Raw genomic sequence first — 17,052 nt, 5'->3', positions numbered from 1 at the left:
AGTCCACCTGGATTGTCCCTACGTGAACGGGGAAGTCCAAGTCGCCGTCAGGGAAAAGCCTTTTCCCATGCCTGGAGTGCAACTTCTCCTAGGCAACGACTTGGCAGAAGACCTGCAACCGACCAACCTGATCGTCATGGACAAACCCCAGGTGTGTAACTCTGTGCCACTAAACCCTATTCTAGAGTATGTTCCAGCAGAGGTTCAAGAGAGTGATGAAGTTTCTCCTCCGGTTCTCGTGACCACCCGTGCACAAGCCGCACGTCCACAGCCAGCTGACTCTACTGCTACCGCTGTCCCTCAAGACCCTCAGAAACTCCCCCCGCATCTGACCAAGTTGGAGTTCCGTAAGTTGCAGAGGGAAGATCTTACTTTAACACCATTGTTTTTCCAGGCTGAGACTCAACCCGACAGTATTCCTGGGTTCTTCCTAGAGAACGACTTGCTCTACCGCAGATATAGACCCAGTAAACTGAAGGAGGAGGACGATTGGGCCAACATCGAACAACTTGTGATTCCCACCAGCCTGCGGCCCACTATTCTACACCTGGCCCATGGAGCGTTCTCCCACTACGGCTTCAACAAGACTTACCATGGGATTCGTCAAGACTACTACTGGCCAGGTATGGTAAATAACGTCAAACAGTACGTAAAACAGTGTCATACATGTCAGATGGCAGGCAAACCGAACATCTCCATTCCCAGAGCGCCACTGATTCCCATACAGGTGCCTGCGGAACCTTTCCACAGACTCATAATAGACTGTGTTGGTCCTTTACCTCGGACCAGTTCAGGTAACGCCTACATCCTAACCATCCTGTGTCCTACCACCAGATTTCCCATAGCAGTTCCAGTGAAGAACATCACGGCTGCTACGGTTATCAAACATCTATTGAAGATCTTCACTCAATACGGATTTCCCAGGGAGATTCAAAGTGACTGTGGTACCAACTTCACCAGTGATCTCTTCAAAAGGACACTGGAGGAGTTCAACATCAAACAGGTATTGTCCAGCCCCTATCATCCTGCTTCACAGGGTTCTCTTGAACGTAGTCATCAGACCATCAAAGCACTCTTGAAAAAGTTTTGTAGTGAAACCTCGAAGGATTGGGATAAGCAGATTGACCTTATAATGTGTATTTTCAGAAGTCTCCCCAATGAGTCCCTAGGAGTATCTCCTTATGAGATGCTCTACGGCCGTAAGTGCCGTACTCCCCTTAAGGCTTTCAAAGACTCTCTCAGAGATGCCACCTTCAGTCAGCATCAGAATGTGCCCCAGTTTCTTCAAAACCTTCAACACATTCTAGAGAGAGTCCACCGTTTTGCCCATAATAATCTATTGAAAGCCCAGGAGAGAATGAAGACTCATTACGACCAGACCAGCAAGGTAAGAAAATTCAAGCCGGGAGACTTCGTCCTTGCCTACTTCCCTATCCCAGGTTCACCTTTACAAAACAGATTTTCAGGACCCTACTGCGTCAAAGAGTGCAGGAATAATAACAACTACGTAATAGAGACTCCAGATAGGCGGCGGAAGACCCAGCTGTGCCACGTCAACCTCCTGAAGCAATATAATGGTACTCCTCCCACTGTCCTGACTAATTATTCCACCTTCACAGAACCCTACATCCACAGTGAGACCATCCCAGCTTCTCCTCCCGAAAGCACTGACAAGGAGTCAGCGCTTTCTAATTCCAAAATCCTTAATGATCTTCCCAAATGCTTTCAGGATAATAATCGTGCTCCTTTGCCCTCTTCTAATTCCACTCTCACCTCGTCAGATAAGCCCTTCATCCTCCATGTCGACGCCAATGGTACCGACGATGGTGGTGTCGTGATGCAGCAACGAGGTGAGAAGAATACACCTGTCAGCGACTTCTGCTACAAGGAACTACGGAACAATTGGCAAGGAGCTACTCTTCCTCATCCTGAAGCTTCAGCACTTCACTCCCCACCTGAAAAGTGCTCGGTCCACCATCAATACGGACCACACCACCCTACACCACCTGCAGCACGCCCACTTCCCATCTCAGCGTCTTCTACTATGGGCTTGCTACCTGCAGAAATTCAACCTGGAGACACGCTATACCAAGAGTCTGACAACATCTTAGCCCATGATCTCTCCAGAGTTTATGAAGTAGAAGCGACTCCATCCATTACTCCACCACATAACGACGTACTTCTTCCAGAACCGCAGGCTTCAGGGGAGAGTTGTGACGATAATCTCCTTCAAGAGATTGAGCCTGCTCTTCCCTCCACAATTACGTCGTAACAAACTATATAAAACTACTAGGGAAGAAATGTCCAACAACGACAACAACATCTCCAAGGTTTGCCAGAGCGCAAAACGGTGCAGCCAGAGACACCTGTTCAGACTCAAACCGCCAAACTACCTGTTGATCGCTACCGGCTCCGCTGATTGGTCGCCGGCCGGGCTGCAACTGCACTCCACCCCCCCATACTACTTGATGTCTGGGGTCGCCACGACCTCAGACCTCAGAATATTTAGTGCTTTCGCAGTTATCACTCCTCCCGGCTAGACGTTAGCGTGTACTGAGAGAGGTGGTAGCTTAAAGCCAATATTCCAGCACCTCCCTTTAATTTTGTGTTGCACTTCTTGTTATTTTATCTTAACGTAACTTTTCATTGTGTCATTTAATTATTCTTATTATTTTGATTGATTGATTTTATTATAAGAATTTGTTTGTCCATTTTTTCATGTTTTGATTTATTTAACGTAATTAAAATTTCATTGTTAAAATTTACTTGTGTTTTGTGTGTCTTCTCCTTACCTTACCACAGACGAAGTTCCAGTTTTTCTATTTTTTTATAACTATGTGACGAGGCCATACCCCTAGCCTTAAACAGCCGAACACCAACGCGTTACCGTCACAATATATATATATATATATATATATATATATATATATATATATATATATATATATATATATATATATATATATATATATATATGTTGTACCTAGTAGCCAGAACTCACTTCTCAGCCTACTATGCGAGGCCCGATTTGCCTAATAAGCCAAGTTTTACTGAATTAATATATTTTCTCTAATTTTTTTCTTATGAAATGATAAAGCTACCCATTTCATTATGTATGAGGTCAATTTTTTTTTATTGGAGTTAAAATTAACGTAGATATATGACCGAACCTAACCAACCCTACCTAACCTAACCTAACCTATCTTTATAGCTTAGGTTAGGTTAGGTAGCCGAAAACGTTAGGTTAGGTTAGGTTAGGTAGGTTAGGTAGTCGAAAAAACATTAATTCATGAAAACTTGGCTTATTAGGCAAATCGGGCCTCGCATAGTAGGCTGAGAAGTGAGTTCTGGCTACTAGGTACGACATATATATATATATATATATATATATATATATATATATATATGTCGTACCTAGTAGCCAGAACGCACTTCTCAGCCTACTATGCAAGGCTTGATTTGCCTAATAAGCCAAGTTTTCGTGAATTAATATATTTTCTCTAATATTTTTCTGATGAAATGATAAAGCTACCCATTTCATTATGTATGAGGTCAATTTTTTTTTTATTGGAGTTAAAATTAACGTAGATATATGACCGAACCTAACCAACCCTACCTAACCTAACCTAACCTATCTTTATAGTTCAGGTTATGTTAGGTAGCCGAAAAAGTTAGATTAGGTTAGGTTAGGTAGGTTAGGTAGTCGAAAAACAATTTATTCATGAAAACTTGGCTTATTAGGCAAATCGGGCCTTGCATAGTAGGCTGAGAAGTGCATTCTGGCTACTAGGTACGACATATATATATATATATATATATATATATATATATATATATATATATATATATATATATATATATATATATAAATGTCGTACCTAGTAGCCAGAACGCACTTTTTGGCCTACTATGCAAGGCCAAATTTGCCTAATAAGCCAAGTTTTCCTGAATTAATAAATTTTCTCTATTTTTTTTCTTATGAAATGATAAAGATACCCATTTCATTATGTATGAGGTCAATTTTTTTTTATTGGAGTTAAAATTAACCTAGATATATGACCGAACCTAACCAACCCTACCTAACCTAACCTAACCTATCTTTATAGGTTAGGTTTGGTTAGGTAGCTGAAAAAGAGAGGTTAGGTTAGGTTAGGTAGGTTAGGTAGTCGAGAAACAATTAATTCATGAAAACTTGGCTTATTAGGCAAATCGGGCCTTGCATAGTAGGCTGAGAAGTGCGTTCTGGCTACTAGGTACGACATATATATATATATATATATATATATATATATATATATATATATATATATATATATATATATATATATATATATATATATATATATATATATATATATATATATATATATATATATATATATATATATATTATTAAATATGACCGAAAAAGTAAGATTAATAATTCTAACACGAATTTTCTCAATCTTTCGTACATTACGCTTCACTGTTGGAGGTAAATCAAAAATCACTTCTCCAAAATTCATTTTTATTTCTAGTCTGACGCGACACGGGCGCGTTTCGTAAAACTTATTACATTTTCAAAGACTTCACAAATACACAACTGATTAGAACGTATCTCTGATTTTATATCTACATTTGAGTGAGGTGGGAGGGGTGATGTGGCATTAACACAAGACAGAACAAGAGGGGATATTAATAGGGTATTAAAAGTATCAACACAAGACAGAACAGAAACAATGGGTATTGAATAGAAGTGTTTGTAGAAAGCCTATTGGTCCATATTTCTTGATGCTTCTATATTGGAGCGGAGTCTTGAGGTGGGTAGAATATAGTTGTGCAATAATTGGCTGTTGATTGCTGGTGTTGACTTCTTGATGTGTAGTGCCTCGCAAACGTCAAGCCGCCTGCTATCGCTGTATCTATCGATGATTTCTGTGTTTTTACTAGGATTTCTCTGGCGATAGTGTCCTTCGTTACCCTTTGGAACTTATTGCAGAAGGAGGAAAGAATCGAGGCAAATACAGAAGCACCATACTGTCCCCCGAGCTTAAAGCGGCAGCTAAAAGCCTTCGTGAGAACAAGGAGATAGTTGTCAGGAGAGGTGACAAGTCGCCAATATATGTCATTCTTAAAAAAGACGAATATCTGGCGAAAATGAACATCATACTCTCTGACCAAACTAAGTTCCAAAGGGTAACGAAGGACACTACAGCCGAATTAAAATCAAAGGTCAACAAACTGATCGAAACTGTAAACGCCAAGAAATCCGGACTCCACCTGCCAAAGATCATTGGGGAATATAAACCTGGATATGCGTATGAAAATGTCAAGACGCACAAGCCTGGAAACCCACTTCGGCCAATCATTAGCCAGATACCCACACCCACGTACAGACTGGCAAAGCGACTCAACGGCCTGCTGACTCCTTATGTTCCTTGCGCCTTCAGCCTGAAGTCTCCAAAGGAATTTGTGGACTTACTGCGGGGCACACGGGCCACAGGGATAAGAGCCTCGTTGGACGTAGAATCGCTGTTTACCAACGTACCTGTGGACGAGACAATCGGAATGATAGCCGACAGAGTGTATCGTGATCCAGCCTGTACTCCTCTTGACATGCCAGAAAGTATTCTGAGGAAACTACTCCTAGCTTGTACTAAAGAGGCACCCTTCTTGAGCCCGGATGGGCACATATATAAGCAAGTAGATGGGGTCGCCATGGGTTCTCCCCTAGGTGTCCTGTTTGCAAACTTCTACATGGGTACCATCGAGCAAAAAGTCTTAGTCGACATGAACTTGAAACCGGCCATATACTGCAGGTATGTTGACGACATTTTTACACAGGTACCTGATGTCAGACATCTGCAGGAGCTGAAGGAGGCATTTGAGCAGAGTTCTGTGCTGCGTTTCACTTACGAGACGGAAAAGGATGGGAAGCTGCCTTTTCTAGATGTAACAGTCATGGAAAAGGGCGGAGGTTTCCACACTGCAGTCTACACTAAGGAAACAAACATAGGAATGTGCCTAAATGCCAACAGCGACTGCCCTGACAGGTACAAGAGGAGTGTTGTTAACGCATACGTCGACCGTGCTCTCAGCCACAGCTCAGAATGGAAGCAAGTCGACGAAGAACTCTGTAGGGTAAGGCAGGTCCTAGTCAATAACGGCTCCTCCAATGGTTTCATCGAAGACATCATAAGAAGGAAAGTGAAAAGCCATGCAACCTCTGAAGAGACAACTAACACAACACCTATACCCCCTATTAGACTATTTTACAGGAACTTCTTTTCCACAGCTCATAAAACGGAGGAAAGGGTCCTGAAATAGAAACGTTATCCCTACAGACAAAAATCAGAGGATACAACTGACGATTTACTATAAAACCAGAAAAACGGCCAGCCTACTCATGAGAAACTCTCCAGACACAAAACAGAACGCTTTAAAAGAGACTAATGTCATCTATGCCTTCAAATGCCCACTTGGGGACTGTAAGCTCCAAAAAACCCAGTATATAGGCAAGACAACAACATCTCTTTCTAGGCGTTTAACGATGCATAAGCAACAGGGCTCCATTAAGGAACATATAATCTCTTCCCATAACCAAACCATCGCCAGAGAAATCCTAGTAAACAACACAGAAATCATCGATAGATACAGCGATAGCAGGCGGCTTGACGTTTGCGAGGCACTACACATCAAGAAGTCAACACCAGCAATCAACAGCCAATTATTGCACAACTATATTCTACCCACCTCAAGACTCCGCTCCAATATAGAAGCATCAAGAAATATGGACCAATAGGCTTTCTACAAACACTTCTATTCAATACCCATTGTTTCTGTTCTGTCTTGTGTTGATACTTTTAATACCCTATTAATATCCCCTCTTGTTCTGTCTTGTGTTAATGCCACATCACCCCTCCCACCTCACTCAAATGTAGATATAAAATCAGAGATACGTTCTAATCAGTTGTGTATTTGTGAAGTCTTTGAAAATGTAATAAGTTTTACGAAACGCGCCCGTGTCGCGTCAGACTAGAAATAAAAATGAATTTTGGAGAAGTGATTTTTGATTTACCTCCAACAGTGAAGCGTAATGTACGAAAGATTGAGAAAATTCGTGTTAGAATTATTAATCTTACTTTTTCGGTCATATTTAATAATATATGTCTACAGGAAAGACTGCTACCAAAATATACTAATATATATATATATATATATATATATATATATATATATATATATATATATATATATATATATATATATATGTCGTACCTAGTAGCCAGAACGCACTTCTGAGCCTACTATGCAAGGCCCAATTTGCCTAATAAGCCAAGTTTTCATGAATTAATTGTTTTTCGACTACCTAACCTACCTAACCTAACCTAACCTAACTTTTTCGACTACCTAACCAAACCTTACCTATAAAGATAGGTTAGGTTAGGTTAGGTAGGGTTGGTTGGGTTCGGTCATATATCTACGTTAATTTTAACTCCAATAAAAAAAAATTGACCTTATACATAATGAAATGGGTAGCTCTATCATTTCATAAGAAAATATTTTGAGAAAATATATTAATTCGTGAAAACTTGGCTTATTAGGCAAATTTGGGCCTTGCATAGTAGGCTGAGAAGTGCGTTCTGGCAACTAGGTACGACATATATATATATATATATATATATATATATATATATATATATATATATATATATATATATATATATTGTGACGATAATCTCCTTCAAGAGATTGAGCCTGCTCTTCCCTCCACAATTACGTCGTTGTGGTTATATAAAACTACTATGGAAGAAATGTCCAACAACGACAACAACACCAGCAAGGCTTGCCAGAGCGCAAAACGTTGCAGCCAGAGACACCTGTTCAGACTCAAACCGCCAAACTACTCGTTGATCGCTACCGGCCCCGCTGATTGGTCGCCGGTCTGGCTGCACCTGCACTCGCCCCCCCATACTACTTGATGTCTGGGGTCGCCACGACCTCAGACCTCAGAATGTTCAGTGCTTTCGTGGTTATCACTCCTCCCAGCTAGACGTTAGCGTGTACTGAGAGAGGTGATAGCTTAAAGCCAATATTCCAGCACCTTCCCAATTATTTCTGTGTTGCACTTCTTGTTATTTTATCTTAACGTAACTTTTCATTGTGTCATTTAATTATTCTTATTATTTTGATTGATTGATTTTATTATAAGAATTTGTTTGTCCATTTTTTCATGTTTTGATTTATTTAACGTAATTAAAATTTCATTGTTAAAATTTACTTGTGTTTTGTGTGTCTTCTCCTTACCTTACCACAGACGAAGTTCCAGTTTTTTCTTTTTTTTTATAACTATGTGACGAGGCCATACCCCTAGCCTTAAACAGCCGAACACCAACGCGTTACCGTCACAATATATATATATATATATATATATATATATATATATATATATATATATATATATATATATATATATATATATATATATATATATATAAATATATATATATATATATATATATATATATATATATATATATATATATATATATATATATATATATATATATATATATATATATATATATTATTAAATATGACCGAAAAAGTAAGATTAACAATTCTAACACGAATTTTTTCAATCTTTCGTACATTTCTTTTCACTGTTGGAGGTAAATAAAAAAATCAATTCTCCAAAATTCATTTTTATTTCTAGTCTGACGCGACACGAGCGCGTTTCGTAAAACTTATTACATTTTCAAAGACTTTAGTTCACAAATACACAACTGAATAGAACTTGATTGATTGATAAAGATTAAGCCACCCTAAAGGTGGCACGGGCATGAATAGCCCGTAAGTGGTGGCCCTTTTGAGCCATTACCAGTATCAATAGATGATACTGGAGATCTGTGGAGGTGCGACTGCACCCTGCGTAACGGGTGATGCCTCCCGTGACTGATCAAGAGAGAGAGAGAGGGAGAAGATTAAGTCACCCAAAAGGTGGCTTGGGCATAAATAGCCCATAAGTGGTGGCCCTTTTGAGCCATTTCCAGTATCAATAGATGATACTGGAGATCTGTGGAGGTGCGACTGCACCCTGCGTGACGGGAGATGTCTCCCGTGTGAATAGAACTTACGCATCTCCGATTTTATATCCACATTTGAGTGAGGTGGAAGGGGTGATGTGGCATTAACACAAGAGAGAACAAGAGGTGGCATTAATAGGGTATTAATTTCATCAACACAAGACAGAACACGAAACAATGGGTATTGAATAGAAGTGTTTGTAGAAAGCCTATTGGTCCATATTTCTTGATGCTTCTATATTGGAACGGAGTCTTGAGGTGGGTAGAATATAGTTGTGCAATAATTGGCTGTTGATTGCTGGTGTTGACTTCTTGATGTGTAGTGCCTCGCAAACGTCAAGCCGCCTGCTATCGCAGTATCTATCGATGATTTCTGTGTTGTTTACTAGGATTTCTCTGGCGATGGTTTGGTTGTGGGAAGAGATTATATGTTCCTTAATGGAGCCCTGTTGCTTATGCATCGTTAAGCGCCTAGAAAGAGATGTTGTTGTCTTGCCTATATACTGGGTTTTTTGGAGCTTACAGTCCCCAAGAGGGTATTTGAAGGCATAGACGACGTTAGTCTCTTTTAAAGCGTTCTGTTCTGTGTCTGGAGAGTTTCTCATGAGTAGGCTGGCCGTTTTTCTGGTTTTATAGTAAATCGTCAGTTGTATCCTCTGATTTTTGTCTGTAGGGATAACGTTTCTATTAACAATATCTTTCAGGACCCTTTCCTCCGTTTTATGAGCTGTGGAAAAGAAGAAATATGGACCAATAGGCTTTCTACAAACACTTCTATTCAATACCCATTGTTTCGTGTTCTGTCTTGTGTTGATGAAATTAATACCCTATTAATGCCACCTCTTGTTCTGTCTTGTGTTGATGAAATTAATACCCTATGAATGCCACCTCTTGTTCTCTCTTGTGTTAATGCCACATCACCCCTTCCACCTCACTCAAATGTAGATATAAAATCGGAGATGCGTAAGTTCTATTCAGTTGTGTATTTGTGAACTAAAGTCTTTGAAAATGTAATAAGTTTTACGAAACGCGCTCGTGTCGCGTCAGACTAGAAATTAAAATGAATTTTGGAGAATTGATTTTTGATTTACCTCCAACAGTGAAAAGAAATGTACGAAAGATTGAGAAAATTCGTGTTAGAATTATTAATCTTACTTTTTCGGTCATATTTAATAATATATGTCTACAGGAAAGACTGCTACCAAAATATACTAATATTAAAGTGCACGACCCAGCAGCAAGGAATCAAGCCTTCACGATAAAATATCGCCAGGATCTGATTCGTGATCAGATATACAAGGCAGAGAATGAAATCAAAGACAACAAAACGCAACTACTTCATGCTACAAACGAGTGGAGAAATAGCAACATCGACGAAAGTATCCGTACCCGCATTGAACAACACCTCGACATCCTCACAGACCAACATCACCTCAGCACTGAAACAAGGATTATCAAGAAACTAACAACATTATATGGAGGACCTATGGCAATTCCACGACCAAGAGATGGCTTCCTGAACCTTGCAGGAATTAACCTCACTGAGGACCAAGTCACTCTCCTAAATCTGTGCATAAACTGTCATGTTATGTCCAGACCGAGTGAGATGGCCCGGAAAGTAGAGTTGGAAATTCTGTTGGACGACATATTCGACCTCGAGACACAAAAGAAGGTCACTACCAAAGATACCTTACAAGCAGAACTTATTGCAGAAGGAGGAAAGAATCGAGGCAATTACAGAAGCACCATACTGTCCCCCGAGCTTAAAGCGGCAGCTAAAAGCCTTCGTGAGAACAAGGAGATAGTTGTCAGGAGAGGTGACAAGTCGCCAATATATGTCATTCTTAAAAAAGACGAATATCTGGCGAAAATGAACATCATACTCTCTGACCAAACTAAGTTCCAAAGGGTAACGAAGGACACTACAGCCGAATTAAAAGCAAAGGTCAACAAACTGATCGAAACTGTGAACGCCAAGAAATCTGGACTCCACCTGCCAAAGATCATTGGGGAATATAAACCTGGATATGCGTATGGAAATGTCAAGACACACAAGCCTGGAAACCCACTTCGGCCAATCATTAGCCAGATACCCACACCCACGTACAGACTGGCGAAGCGACTCAACGGCCTGCTGACTCCTTATGTTCCTTGCGCCTTCAGCCTGAAGTCTCCAAAGGAATTTGTTGACTTACTGCGGAGCACACGGGCCACAGGGATAAGAGCCTCGTTGGACGTAGAATCGCTGTTTATCAACGTACCTGTGGACGAGACAATCGGAATGATAGCCGACAGAGTGTATCGTGATCCAGCCTGTACTCCTCTTGACATACCAGAAAATATTCTGAGGAAACTACTCCAAGCTTGTACTAAAGAGGCACCCTTCTTGAGCCCGAATGGGCACATGTATAAGCAAGTAGATGGAGTCGCCATGGGTTCTCCCCTAGGTTTCCTGTTTGCAAACTTCTACATGGGTACCATCGAGCAAAAATTCTTAGTCGACATGAACTTGAAACCGGCCATATACTGCAGGTATGTTGACGACATTTTTACACAGGTACCTGATGTCAGACATCTGCAGGAGCTGAAGGAGGCATTTGAGCAGAGTTCCGTGCTGCGTTTCACTTACGAGATGGAAAAGGATGGGAAGCTGCCCTTTCTAGATGTAACAGTCATGGAAAAGGGCGGAGGTTTCCACACTGCAGTCTACACTAAGGAAACGAACATAGGAATGTGCCTAAATGCCAACAGCGACTGCCCAGACAGGTACAAGAGGAGTGTTGTTAACGCATATGTCGACCGTGCTCTCAGCCACAGCTCAGAATGGAAGCAAGTCGACGAAGAACTCTGTAGGGTAAGGCAGGTCCTAGTCAATAACGGCTTCTCCAATGGTTTCGTCGGAGACATCATAAGAAGGAAAGTGAAAAGCCATGCAACCTCTGAAGAGACAACTAACGCAACACCTATACCCCCTATTAGACTATTTTACAGGAACTTCTTTTCCACAGCTCATAAAACGGAGGAAAGGGTCCTGAAAGATATTGTTAATAGAAACGTTATCCCTACAGACGAAAATCAGAGGATACAACTGACGATTTACTATAAAACCAGAAAAACGGCCAGCCTACTCATGAGAAACTCTCCAGACACAAAACAGAACACTTTAAAAGAGACTAACGTCGTCTATGCCTTCAAATGCCCTCTTGGGGACTGTAAGCTCCAAAAAATCCAGTATATAGGCAAGACAACAACATCTCTTTCTAGGCGTTTAACGATGCATAAGCAACAGGGCTCCATTAAGGAACATATAATCTCTTCCCACAACCAAACCATCGCCAGAGAAATCCTAGTAAACAACACAGAAATCATCGATAGATACAGCGATAGCAGGCGGCTTGACGTTTGCGAGGCACTACACATCAAGAAGTCAACACCAGCAATCAACAGCCAATTATTGCACAACTATATTCTACCCACCTCAAGACTCCGTTCCAATATAGAAGCATCAAGAAATATGGACCAATAGGCTTTCTACAAACTCTTCTATTCAATACCCATTGTTTCGTGTTCTGTCTTGTGTTGATGAAATTAATACCCTATTAATGCCACCTCTTGTTCTGTCTTGTGTTGATGAAATTAATACCCTATTAATGCCACCTCTTGTTCTCTCTTGTGTTAATGCCACATCACCCCTTCCACCTCACTCAAATGTAGATATAAAATCGGAGATGCGTAAGTTCTATTCAGTTGTGTATTTGTGAACTAAAGTCTTTGAAAATGTAATAAGTTTTACGAAACGCGTTCGTGTCGCGTCAGACTAGAAATAAAAATGAATTTTGGAGAATTGATTTTTGATTTACCTCCAACAGTGAAAAGAAATGTACGAAAGATTGAGAAAATTCGTGTTAGAATTATTAATCTTACTTTTTCGGTCATATTTAATAATATATGTCTACAGGAAAGACTGCTACCAAAATATACTAATATTAAAGCGCACGACCCAGCAGCAAGGAATTAAGCCTTCACGATAAAATATCGCCAGGATCTGATTCGTGATCAGATATACAAGGCAGAGAATGAAATCAAAGACAACAAAACGCAACTACTTCATGCTACAAACGAGTGGAGAAATAGCAACATCGACGAAAGTATCCGTACCCGCATTGAACAACACCTCGGCATCCTCACAGACCAACATCACCTCAGCACTGAAACAAGGATTATCAAGAAACTAACAACATTATATGGAGGACCTATGGCAATTCCAAGACCAAGAGATGGCTTCCTGAACCTTGCAGGAATTAACCTCACTGAGGACCAAGTCACTCTCCTAAATCTGGGCATAAACTGTCATGTTATGTCCAGACCGAGTGAGATGGCCCGGAAAGTAGAGTTGGAAATTCTGTTGGACGACATATTCGACCTCGAGACACAAAAGAAGGTCACTACCAAAGATACCTTACAAGCAGAACTTATTGCAGAAGGAGGAAAGAATCGAGGCAATTACAGAAGCACCATACTGTCCCCCGAGCTTAAAGCGGCAGCTAAAAGCCTTCGTGAGAACAAGGAGATAGTTGTCATGAGAGGTGACAAGTCGCCAATATATGTCATTCTTAAAAAAGACGAATATCTGGCGAAAATGAACATCATACTCTCTGACCAAACTAAGTTCCAAAGGGTAACGAAGGACACTACACACTATATGTCGTACCTAGTAGCCAGAATACAGTTTTCTGCCTACTATGCAAGGCCCGATTTGCCTAATAAGCCAAGTTTTCCTGAATTAATATATTTTCTCTAATTTTTTTCTTATGAAATAATAAAGCCACCCATTTCATTATGTATGAGGTCAATTTTTTTTTATTGGAGTTAAAATTAACGTAGATATATGACCGAACCTAACCAACCCTACCTAACCTATCTTTATAGGTTAGGTTAGGTTAGGTTAGGTAGAAAAAAAAGTTATGTTAGGTTAGGTTAGGTAGGTTAGGTAGTCGAAAAAACATTAATTCATGAAAACTTGGCTTATTCGGCAAATCAGGCCTTGCATAGTAGGCTGAGAAGTGCGTTCTGGTTACTAGGTACGACATATATAAATATATATATATATATATATATATATATATATATATATATATATATATATATATATATATATATATATATATATATATATATATATATATATATATATATATATATATACATATATATATATATATCAACCCGTTCTCGCAAATTCGTAAAGTCAATATTGACTTATTAACTACGTGCATAGGTGATATACTAAACATAATAGATACCCGTAAAAAGGTTCATAGAAAACACCGACCTTACCTAACCTTGTTAGTATCTTAAGATAAGCATCTTATTGCTTCGTAATTACAATTATTACTTAACCTATACCTATTATAGGTTAGGTAATAATTGTAATTACGAAGCAATAAGATGCTTATCTTAACATACTAAGTAGGGTAGGTAAGGTCGGTGTTTTCTATGAACCTTTTTACGGGTATCTATTATGTTTAGTATATCACCCATGCACATATTTAATAAGTCAATATTGACTTATTAAATTTGCGAGAACGGGTTGTATATATATATATATATATATATATATATATATATATATATATATATATATATATATATATATGTGTATATATATATATATATATTTATATATATGTCGTACCTAGTAGCCTCTACAGTTACCTCTATGTTTCACCCCACATTTATCCCATATGTATCCCCCCATGTTTTCACCTTTATTGTATTATCACCTGACCCAGTGCGGGTATAAAATCAACCAGCATTGTAAGATCTGTTCACTTGAGAATGAACCATGTAGGTTCGAAACGTTGTGCAAATTGTATAAATAACTGTAATACACTCTATAGTAAATCACTTCTTTTCTTCACCTTAAAGGTACGAAAATGAGTTTTGGAGAACTCCTAATTTAACTAAGCCCTGATGCTAAGAAAATAGTTAGAGGGATAGAAGCCCTAAACCAGAAAATAATAAATACAGAATATGCGGTCATATTCAATGAAACATATATATATATATATATATATATATATATATATATATATATATATATATATATATATATATATATATATATATATATATATACAATCTTTGGACAACACCCACCAGTGGGACTCGAACCCAGAAAGCACAACTACCTTCCAGTAGCTGGCATAACTAGTATGCTTTAACCCACTACGCCATCAGACCTTACAAAAGAAGTAGATAGTTCGAGATATATATATCTCAAACATCTCTACCTCCCGAAGGCACCAGATGAGTGAGGGGTCAGTCTGCATTTTTCGTCAAGCCACTGTCAATGTGAGAGAACTCGTGTCCAGCTTATAAGCCTATACTTGCATAAACCACAAGTGAAGATAAACAATCTTTGGACAACACCCACCAGTGGGACTCGAACCCAGAAAGCACAACTACCTTCCAGTAGCTGGCATAACTAGTATGCTTTAACCCACTACGCCATCAGACCTTACAAAAGAAGTAGATAGTTCGAGATATATATATCTCAAACATCTCTACCTCCCGAAGGCACCAGATGAGTGAGGGGTCAGTCTGCATTTTTCGTCAAGCCACTGTCAATGTGAGAGAACTCGTGTCCAGCTTATAAGCCTATACTTGCATAAACCACAAGTGAAGATAAACAATCTTTGGACAACACCCACCAGTGGGACTCGAACCCAGAAAGCACAACTACCTTCCAGTAGCTGGCATAACTAGTATGCTTTAACCCACTACGCCATCAGACCTTACAAAAGAAGTAGATAGTTCGAGATATATATATCTCAAACATCTCTACCTCCCGAAGGCACCAGATGAGTGAGGGGTCAGTCTGCATTTTTCGTCAAGCCACTGTCAATGTGAGAGAACTCGTGTCCAGCTTATAAGCCTATACTTGCATAAACCACAAGTGAAGATAAACAATCTTTGGACAACACCCACCAGTGGGACTCGAACCCAGAAAGCACAACTACCTTCCAGTAGCTGGCATAACTAGTATGCTTTAACCCACTACGCCATCAGACCTTACAAAAGAAGTAGATAGTTCGAGATATATATATCTCAAACATCTCTACCTCCCGAAGGCACCAGATGAGTGAGGGGTCAGTCTGCATTTTTCGTCAAGCCACTGTCAATGTGAGAGAACTCGTGTCCAGCTTATAAGCCTATACTTGCATAAACCACAAGTGAAGATAAACAATCTTTGGACAACACCCACCAGTGGGACTCGAACCCAGAAAGCACAACTACCTTCCAGTAGCTGGCATAACTAGTATGCTTTAACCCACTACGCCATCAGACCTTACAAAAGAAGTAGATAGTTCGAGATATATATATCTCAAACATCTCTACCTCCCGAAGGCACCAGATGAGTGAGGGGTCAGTCTGCATTTTTCGTCAAGCCACTGTCAATGTGAGAGAACTCGTGTCCAGCTTATAAGCCTATACTTGCATAAACCACAAGTGAAGATAAACAATCTTTGGACAACACCCACCAGTGGGACTCGAACCCAGAAAGCACAACTACCTTCCAGTAGCTGGCATAACTAGTATGCTTTAACCCACTACGCCATCAGACCTTACAAAAGAAGTAGATAGTTCGAGATATATATATCTCAAACATCTCTACCTCCCGAAGGCACCAGATGAGTGAGGGGTCAGTCTGCATTTTTCGTCAAGCCACTGTCAATGTGAGAGAACTCGTGTCCAGCTTATAAGCCTATACTTGCATAAACCACAAGTGAAGATAAACAATCTTTGGACAACACCCACCAGTGGGACTCGAACCCAGAAAGCACAACTACCTTCCAGTAGCTGGCATAACTAGTATGCTTTAACCCACTACGCCATCAGACCTTACAAAAGAAGTAGATAGTTCGAGATATATATATCTCAAACATCTCTACCTCCCGAAGGCACCAGATGAGTGAGGGGTCAG

Source organism: Procambarus clarkii, chromosome 22 (genome assembly GCF_040958095.1).
Source record: "Procambarus clarkii isolate CNS0578487 chromosome 22, FALCON_Pclarkii_2.0, whole genome shotgun sequence".
In the NCBI taxonomy this organism is placed as follows: domain Eukaryota; kingdom Metazoa; phylum Arthropoda; class Malacostraca; order Decapoda; family Cambaridae; genus Procambarus; species Procambarus clarkii.
The sequence above is the reverse complement of the archived record's forward strand: the minus strand, read 5'-3'. Positions refer to the sequence as shown.